Source organism: Acinonyx jubatus, chromosome B1, assembly GCF_027475565.1.
Source record: "Acinonyx jubatus isolate Ajub_Pintada_27869175 chromosome B1, VMU_Ajub_asm_v1.0, whole genome shotgun sequence".
NCBI lineage: Eukaryota > Metazoa > Chordata > Mammalia > Carnivora > Felidae > Acinonyx > Acinonyx jubatus.
Window position 1 is genome coordinate 135,687,417 of NC_069382.1, and position 9,935 is coordinate 135,697,351.

The 9,935-nt window shown below is 41.7% G+C and overlaps 1 long non-coding RNA gene across 1 annotated transcript; it reads right to left on the reverse strand.

Annotated features, from left to right (window-relative positions):
- Window positions 1-1,276: 1,276 nt before the first annotated feature.
- LOC113599381 (uncharacterized) lies at window positions 1,277-9,498 on the reverse strand. Its single transcript, XR_003420209.2, has 3 exons — window positions 9,355-9,498; window positions 8,279-8,346; window positions 1,277-1,972 (listed from the first exon to the last, which is right to left on the reverse strand). It is a non-coding gene; the product is annotated as an uncharacterized LOC113599381 (long non-coding RNA).
- Between the last annotated feature and the right edge of the window lie 437 nt (window positions 9,499-9,935).

Here is a 9,935-nt window from a genome sequence, read left to right on the forward strand (position 1 = left end):
TCCATGACATGATTAGATTTCAGTCAAGGAATTTCCTTCCTTATAATTTTATCAAACACTGTCAAGGATAACACACCTTTGCTGAGCACAGCTGTGTACCAGGCATTCTGCTAAGGACATTAAATGGATTATCTATCTCATTTCTTTCACATCCTCTACAGGAAGTAGATGGCTGTTTTCTTCATTTTACGGGTGAAGAAACTGAGACTTAATGTGGCCTTATGACGTGGTCATTATCTTGTGTCTAGTAAATGATAGAGCAAGGATTTAAATCTAGATCTGTGACTTCAACAGCCATGCTTTTATTACTGAGTTACTGCCCTTGGTTTATAGACTTCCAGAATAAAGCATTCCAATTTTCCTTGTTTTTCAGTCCCTTGGCTTATCCCTTTCTAAATCTGAATCCTAGTAATCGTACAGATGAGCAATTTTTTGTTGTTGATTTATTTAAAAATGAATCTTTCTCTAAGAGTTTGCCGATGCATACGTGTACTCAAACAATAGCTGACTTTATCACTGGGGATTGACATGTTTCTGTATGCAATCTGATTAATCACAAGAAGGGAACAACAGCAATAAAAATTAAAGAGCTGCTGAATATGCTCATGTGCTGACTCATGCCATTGGTGCTGCTATTTTGTCAACATTGAAACTGGATTTTATACTTTATACTGTTCCTTTTCTGTTTGAGCTAATGGTTGTGATAGCATTTTGCTCAATCTGCCAGAGATACTTGAAAATCTTCCCAAAGTTATTAGTAAGTAATGCAAAACAGAGCCAGTCAGGGTTTCTCTGTCTACCAATTCATGGATTCATCGAATGAAGATATGAGGCATGAGGATACCTGAGTTTTTCTAACATTGGCTGTATACCACAAAGTAATAAACAGAGAGGACAGGAGGACAACAAATGAAGGTTCTGTTAAATTGCATTTGATGTGTCTATATAAGGGTCCCCATGTACATGTCTTCTACTAACTTCTATCCTGCACATTAATGTGATGCCTAGACTCTGAGAAATCTTGTCATTTCAGTCTAAGGGTTTACTGCCTAAGCTTGCCATGTTCTTCTGAGGGCCTAGATGGGATGGCTCTTCTGTCACAGTGGTGTGTATCTGGCCATTATAGAATGGTCAGGACTCTTTCCTGGGTCTCTGCACTTGAACTCACAGTATCAGCAGGTGAAGGCTGTCCATGTGAATTTATGGAATCTCTAGCACATCTAAAATCCGTTTCAACCTCCTCAGGGTCTTTTGAGGCCAGAAAGCCTAGAATAAATAAATCTGAAAGATCAGTTTATTTCCTTTTGAGTCTTGTATTCCTCTGATGCCAAGATCAATTTTTTTTTAACCTCCTCAAATAAAGCAGGTGGCAGAAAGTCTTTTTATGCTGTTGGGCTCTTCTAATTTCTGGGCTCAAGATTCGACCGGACTTGAGAAGGTGAGGAGAAGAGGTGGTGCTCAGTCTCATTCATTGGTTGGCAGAGCAGCCATGTGCCGCTCTCCTTGAACCATGGGCAAGAAGCATGTGGCTGAATGCTGGAGATGTCCTTTGATGGGGAGACCAGGTTTTGTTTCCTTCTGGTTATAATATATATCATAATTTATATAATGATATCTGTATAATTACATATATTACGCTATACTATAAGTTATCACTAAAATGAGTTTTGGAAATAATGCAAAGATATGAGCAAAACCTAGAAAGAGGCTGTAGTGGTCAGAAGGACATTGTAGTGTTCACAGGGCACTCCACAGCTTGCGTGCCCTCCAGGCACTTGTTGGAATTGCACTTCCCCACAATTCCCTTGAATTAGGCGTGGTCTTAGGACTGCTTTGGCCAGCCAGGTGCACATGGACAGGAAGCTGAAGCTCTGAAGGCCGAGTGTTGCAAGGCTTGCCTTTCTGCTCACATGGTGGGTGCTGCTCCATCAGCCCTGGTCCCTGAGGAAATCTTCTTATGGTTCTGCTTGGGCTATGTAGAGAGAACAAGAAGTAATCCTTTGTTATTTGAAGCTACTGAATTTTGGGGTTATTTGGATTGGCAGCATAGTCTGATTGATAAGGAAATCATCATGTTAAAGCCTCCATTTTTTTTAAATACGAAATTTATTGTCAAATTGGTTTCCATACAACACCCAGTGCTCATCCCAAAAGGTGCCCTCCTCAATACCCATCACCCACCCTCCCTTCCCTCCCACCCCCCATCAACCCTTGGTTCTCAGTTTTTAAGAGTCTTTTATGCTTTGGCTCTCTCCCTCTCTAACCTCTTTTTTTTTTTTTCTTCCCCTCCCCCATGGACTTCTATTAAGTTTCTCAGGATCCACATAAGAGTGAAAACATATGGTATCTGTCTTTCTCTGTATGACTTATTTCACTTAGCATAACACTCTCCAGTTCCATCCACATTGCTACAAAAGGCCATATTTCATTCTTTCTCATTGCCACATAGTATTCCATTGTGTATATAAACCACAATTTCTTTATCCATTCATCAGTTGATGGACATTTAGGCTCTTTCCATAATTTGGCTATTGTTGAAAGTGCTGCTATACACATTGGGGTACAAGTGCCCCTATGCATCAGCACTCCTGTATCCCTTGGGTAAATTCCTAGCAGTGCTATTGCTGGATCATAGGGTAGATCTATTTTTAATTTTTTGAGGACCCTCCACACTGTTTTCCAGAGGGGCTGCACCAGTTTGCATTCCCACCAACAGTGCAAGAGGGTTCCCGTTTCTCCACATCCTCTCCAGCATCTATAGTCTCCTGATTTGTTCATTTTAGCCACTCTGACTGGTGTGAGGTGGTATCTCAGTGTGGTTTTGATTTGTATTTCCCTGATGAGGAGCGACGTTGAACATCTTTTCATGTGCCTGTTGGCCATCTGGATGTCTTCCTTAGAGAAGTGTCTATTCATGTTTTCTGCCCATTTCTTCACTGGATTATTTGTTTTTTGGGTGTGGAGTTTGGTGAGCTCTTTATAGATTTTGGATAGTAGGCCTTTGTCTGATATGTCATTTGCAAATATCTTTTCCCATTCTGTTGGTTGCCTTTTAGTTTTGTTGATTGTTTCCTTTGCTGTGCAGAAGCTCTTTATCTTCATGAGGTCCCAATAATTCATTTTTGTAAAGCCTCCATGTTGAGAGGTAGTAGAAATATGACAAAGGAAATCGCTCAAGAGGAAAGGTCTTACAGATTTCTTGTTTGCTTGTTTTAACCTTAGGAATTGCTGGCCAGAAAATAGAGGAAAGGATTGAAAGATATTAAAATGTCCAGGCCAAGCCCTATAAAGCTCCTGTTTTTTTTTTTAATGGAGTAAAATATATATAACATAACATTTCCATTTTTTATATGTACAGTTTAATGGCATTAAGTATATTCACACTGTTGTGCAGCTATAACCACCATCCATCTCTAGAACTTTTCATCATCCCAAACTGAAACTTTGTACCCATTAACCAATAACTCTGTTTCCCGTTTTAACCTCCTGGCAACCACCACTTTACTTTCTGTCTCTATGAAGTTGACTAGGTACCTCATATAAGTAGAATCATATAGTATGATTTTTGTATCTGGCTTATTTAAAGGGTCTTTTTTTTGTAAAAAGATTGCCTTATAGTTTTTGCTGGCAATTCCTTTATCTGTCTGGCTATTTCCAAGACAGTCTTAGCTCAGAGAAGAGAGGAGTGACAGGAATCTGCCGTAATCACTGACTCCGGCAGTGGGTTGAGGCGGCTGCATGCTTTCCAGGCCAGAGGTCAGTAACCTTTCCAAACTGGAATGCCAGAGTTCCAAGACCTGTGCTTCCCTTGGGTCAGGGGTCAGGGATGGTTTCCAACCCTGAGTGACCAAGTTCTGCCTCCTACTGATATGGGGAAGGCAGGTTGCCATATCCTAAAATCGAGGTAGAGAGCTTTGATTTCTTTCAGTTGTAATGATTGAGCGCAATGACAGCAGGTGATTATAGCTTTCAAAAGGGGCTATGACAATGATGACAGGTCCCAAAGCCATGGAAAACCATCCTATGGACCATCAGAGAAAGAGGAGGGAGGCTTCTTTATCATTCTTTTCACTTAAAGAAAAGTTAAGTTGTGGGAAGTTGTCTGGGTCAGTCTTTTTGCTTTTTGGCAATTGCTCTCCCCCGCCCTGCCCCAAGAATTGTACTTGTTAGAAATACATGGGCAGTCCAGGGTGAACATTGGAGGGGCGAGGGACGGCCATCGGAGTAGACTCAGTGGCACTGATTTGAGGGCACATGGGCAGAGTGGTGAAATATCTGTATCCTGGCCATATTGAGGTTTGGAAATCATCACAATCAAAGGTTTATTTTTTTTAAAAAAGGGTCATAGGAAATTTCAATAATTGCCATAAAGATAATAAAGCTGTTCTCTAGTTTACATATCTCCCCAGAGATATCATCTATGTGCCAGGCATTTAACTGGGTGCTGAGGATTCAGCAGAAGCATAAACACACATGGTTTCCTCCTTCATGGAGCTCCCAGTCTAGGGAGCAGACAAATTTTAATCAATAAGTCAGTCAATAAGTATTTATTGAACCTGCATTATGTTCCGGACACTGGGGATACTCTAGGAAGCTAAGCAGACACAAATCATGTAAACAAAATGTCAAATTGTAACTCTAATAGGGGCTAGGAAAGAGAGGCGTTCTGTACTGTGGGAGCCTATAATCTGAGTTTAAAGTAGCCAGGGAGAGCTTGCTTGGAGATCCAGGGCACAAAAGAGCTTCACCAGCTGAAACGGGACAAATGTGCACTTGAGGCAGAGGGAATGGCACTGCAAGGGCCTTGCGGGTGGGAGCTTGGGGAGAATGAGAATGAATGGAAGCCTTTCGTGGTTGGAGTGGGGAGAAGGGATCGGTGGACAAGGTAAGGCGGGCAGGGTAGGTGGGAGCCAGTCCAGAAAGGTATCCTTATAAAAGTGAGAGGAGAATGACCCATTATTTTCCTTGTTAGGATGTGTGAATCTTTTCTTGGGACGCCTGGGTGGTTCAGTCAGTTGAGCATCCGACTTAGGCTCAGATCATGATCTCGCGGTTTGTGAGCTCGAGCCCCACGTTGGGCTCTCCGTTGTTGGTGCAGAGCCTGCCTTGGTTCCTCTGTTCCCCCTTCTCTGCTCCTCCCCCACTTGTACTCTCTCTCAAACATTGATACACATTAAAAAAAAAAAAGAATGTGCATATCCTTTCTTTTCCTTCTCAGTATGGCATCATGATTAAGAAAGAGCATAGTTTCTAGAGCTAGACTGCCAGGGCTGGATCTCTGCTTTCCCACGTATAAGTTTTGTGACCAGAGAAAGGTGTAACATCTCTGCATCAGTTTCCTTATCTGTAAAATGGCAACTATAACAGTACCTACATCATAAATTTGTCAGGAACATTAAATGAGTCTATATATGTAAAGTGTTTAGAACAATACCAGGCATGAATTAAAAGCACCACGTGAATAAGACCTATTATTATGGCCCTGTATTGTAGAGAACATCACTAGTCACCAACTGTTGTTCCCCAGTTACTTCATGAAGAAGAAACCCAAACCGAATTATATCCAGAACACATAAATGTTTGCATGATGAACAGAAAAAAACCTAAAACAAACTGTAGGTCTCTTCAGTGTCCATTTACAGCATAGAAAAGTGCATTTCTCAAGTAAATCACCTTAGAAAAGTGCTCTTTCAAAGCTGAGAGAATTAAAATACCTTCTACTTTGCCCAGTGTGTATTTGAGATTTTTGGAAGAACATATATTCCTGATACTGATTCAGATGACACTTGGAACTGACTCAGGGCAGAACTTACCTCAAATCCTTTCATCATTTTGCCATCGATGTAACTGAGTAATCTTAGACGGTAGAGTCAGAAGCAACCTTAGAGATCAGCTAGTCATTTGTTCTGATTTAATTGGCTGTTGGTTTCTGCATGAAGTGATCACATTAGAAAATAAGAGCTGCCAGTTTAAGAATTTAATAGACAAGTAATTAATTTAACTGAGATGCTTCAGTGAAAATCATAAATACCATCTGCAGCTTCTCCTTTGGAAAGTGGTGATACATTTTTGCTGAAGTTTCCTTTCTCTTTTAAAAATCTATTTCTGAAAAATAAAAATAATAAGCAGCCTTTGTACCTATAGGTTTGGTAACGTTGTGAGTCATCAGGCCCTCCATGCGGACGATGCTGTATTATTAAACAAACTTTTATTGAAAGCTCACTATATCTGAGGCTTGTGATGGATGCATTTATATGATGCCTCATTTAATCCTCATGGTAATTATGTGGAGTCCTGGGTAGGTCTCGGGCCCCACTGGCCTTGGATCCCATCTCACCCTTCCTGTGTTGTGTTCTGTATTGCAGAAGACTGACTCCAGCAGCTGCTATTCCTAGCGTTTCCTGTCCAGTGGTTTCTTCTTGGGTTTGGGCATTGGGAGGCACTGGTAGAGATGTTGGGTGGCAGTGGGGAGAGAAGTCAGGGTATTTCTTCCATTTCTCTGCCTTGGGCTGTGCCTTCTCTATGGCTCTAGCTCCCATGGGACTGTCCGGCCATGGTTCTAGCTTCCACTTGGTGGCTCTGCCTCTAGTTTCCACTAACATTATCCCTTCCCTTGGTCTCTCTAGCCAGGGGATGGTAGAATTTCCTGCCCTTACTCATCTTTGGATTGCCCCATTGCCTGCTGTTTGGCTTCCAGATTCCATCACCTGTAAAATCAGTTTTCTGCATTAAAAATAAACTAATTTCTTCTTTCTTGTTTAGGCCCTAACTGATAGGGTTCAGTATAAATATACGTGTGTGTATGTGTGTGGAAACAAAGGACCATATAGGCTATATATCACAATTTTTTTTCTTTTTAAATTTAATTAAGTAATTAACTTATTTATTTAAGAGAGAGTATGCACAAGTGGGGGAGAGGGGCAGAGGGAGAGACAGAGAGAAAGAGAGAGAAAATCCCAAGCAAGCTCCACACTCTGCACAACCTGATGCGGGGCTTGATCCCACGAATCTGGGATCATAACCTGAACTGAAATCAAGAGTTGGATGCTCAACTGACTGAGCCACCCAGGTGCCCCAATATATATCACAATATTAAGCTCAATAGTATAAATCTACCAATGAAATCAAAGTCCTAGCACTTCTAAGTTCATATGTACCTTTTCTATTGTCATGTTATGGTACCTTCATAATTCTCTAGGAAAGGTAAACCCCTTTTTATAGAGGTGATCCCTCTTGGATCATCAGTATCATAATGGGGTTTGCCACAGCCCTGTTTTAGTTCAGTTGGATTGATGACTTATTGCGGGATGATTTTGAGGGTCAATATCCTGCATGTGTCCAGAAATGGAATTATTAGGCCTTGAAGCAGCACATTAAAAAAAAAAGCCCTTTTATGTGACTACTAAAGCTTCGTTCCTTTGGGAGTCCTCAGTAGATCCACGGAGCCACCAAGCTCTGACCACTCTTGAGAACTTTATTCCTCATCTTGAGTTTAACTCAGAATCATGATATGGACACTCTTAAATTATTGGTAAGTCCCACATGTAAGATCAAAGGCTTTGGACTTTGCCATAATTTTAGACTTAATTTTTTAGACTGTTTATAGGAATAAATCACAGGCTAGAATGTATGTGGTCTGAAAACACTGAAGGATGCTTAGGATAGCAAAAATCAATAGGGCTCGACAGTATTTTTAGATTTCTAGAATATCCTTAAAGGGTAAGAATTTGTCCAGGGCCGGGCAAGGGGTGAGGTAATTAACCCCCTCAGATTCACCTGGGGTCAGGAGCAAGCCTTGAAGGGTGGTTCTCATACCTCGCATACCCCTGCCCTGCAATAGGGCTGGTCTATGTGCTGCCCTGAGGCATGATCTCATGCCTGCCTTTTCTTATCTCATTGTCCTCACTTCTGCTGGTCCTCTCACCTGCACCCACACTGGCACTGTTCAAATCCTCCCCATATATCTTTCACAGCCTGAGTGCCACTTGCTGCCCAATTCCTCCTAAGTAACTTGTTTTCCTTCAAACTCTTACGGTGTGCCTACTTCCCATGATCTTGTACTTCTTCATTTTACTGGGTTTTATTACGCTTTAATTTCTCCAATTGCATTAGCCTTGTCTTTCCAAGTAGATCACAAACTCCTTAAGAGAAGAACTATTTCTTATTCTTGATCATCTGCTGCACTACCTCGTACAGAGCCAATACGTGTTGAATAATTGATTTGGTGTGAAAACTGCTTCAGTCTTCTAGCTCCCAGCCACTTAATCTACTTAGTTACCTTACTGCTGTCTTCTGTAGCCATTAGGCAGCCACTGCACAGTGCAAGTTTTGAGCACTAACATATTTCTTCCAGTCAAAAGAGAACCATGACAGAGTTCCAGACACGGTGGCGAGGAGAGAGGGAGAAAGAAAAAAGTGTATTTAGAAACCCAACTTGTTCTCTGACCTCAAAGAACTTGTTTGCTGGAAGTTACTGAAAAACAAAGCTGCTCAGAACATTTATCAGTCTGTCTTCAGACCAGAACAATTATCAGTCCATCTTCCGACTCTGGGATGTCTTCAAACAACAATAGGAAATGACATATGCCAAGAAATTCTTGGTGGGACGTTTGGGTACAAAGGGTTTTCTTTCTTTCTTTTTTAATGTTTACCTGTTTATTTTTGAGAGAGAGAGAGAGAAAGAGAGAGAGGCAGAGATACAGGGAGACAGAGGATCTGAAGCAGGCTCCATGCTGGCAGCAGAGAGCCCTATGCAGGGCTTGAACTCACAAACCATGAGATCATGACCTGAGCCGAAACCGAGAGTTGGATGCTTAACTGACTGAGCCACCAGGTGCCCCCAAAAGGGTTTTGTGCTTTAAGAACATTAGCTTCTACATCCATATGAAAGACCAGAAGGTCATGGTTGAGTAACTATTATTTACTGAGCTAAGATTGCTATGGTAACTTAAATCTATATGCTGGATTTTTCACCACAAATGCAGATCTAGATATTCTAAATTACACTAAAAATGAGAAAACTGAGATCCAGAGTTTAAGTAACTTAACATAAAAAAATCACCTCCTCCAAGAGGCCTTCCCTGGACCAGGATGGGTTAAGCACCGTTAGATTTCCCATAGCAACCTGTGGCTATCTTTATCATAGTCCCTACATATTATTTTATATAGTGAGTAGAAAGTAATATAATCATCTATTTTATAGATGTGTCTCCTCTGTTATATTGCAGCCTCCTTGAGGATGAAGTTCAGCTTCTGAGTTTTCTCTGTGTTACGTTTATACTCCCACTTTCATACATGTCACAGACCTTGGGGTTTTCCACTACAGAATGCCCTTCAGTTATTGAGAATAATTACGAGCTTTATGATACAGTCAGGGTTCCTCTGTGTGTCTTCCTTTTCTATGGAAGAGAGCATTTAGGACATTTTCTTTCTTAGGAGACACCAGCCCCACTGAATTTTAGTGGCGAGAAAGGCTCTGTTTCCACAAGTTAACATCAAAAGAGGATAGCTTATAGTCATAATTGCTCCCTGGGAGAAGGGTTGCCACGGACACTGGAGAACATTCACGGTTAATTTTATAGAACCATGGCTAATGGGACAAATCACTCAGCCATGGAGACTCCTCAAGCTCAAAAAGCATAGAGATGCAAAGAGGGAAGCAGGTCATGGGCTCTGCCCTGAGCTTCTGAGGGGGTCTTTGGCAAGGGGAAAGCAGGCAGATGTGACTCACCAGGTCAACTGTGGGTGGCATTGGACTCAGCTGTCACAGCTGGGCTGACATCAGCAGCAGGGGATTGACATCAGTGCAAAGACAGCATCAGCGAGCCAGGAGTGGTCAGCGAGCATCAGCGAGCCAGGGTTTGAATACCCAGAGAAGAAAACCTTCTGTTGTGGGGCGGGGGGGAGACTACCAAATAGCAGCAGTAAGCTGGGTT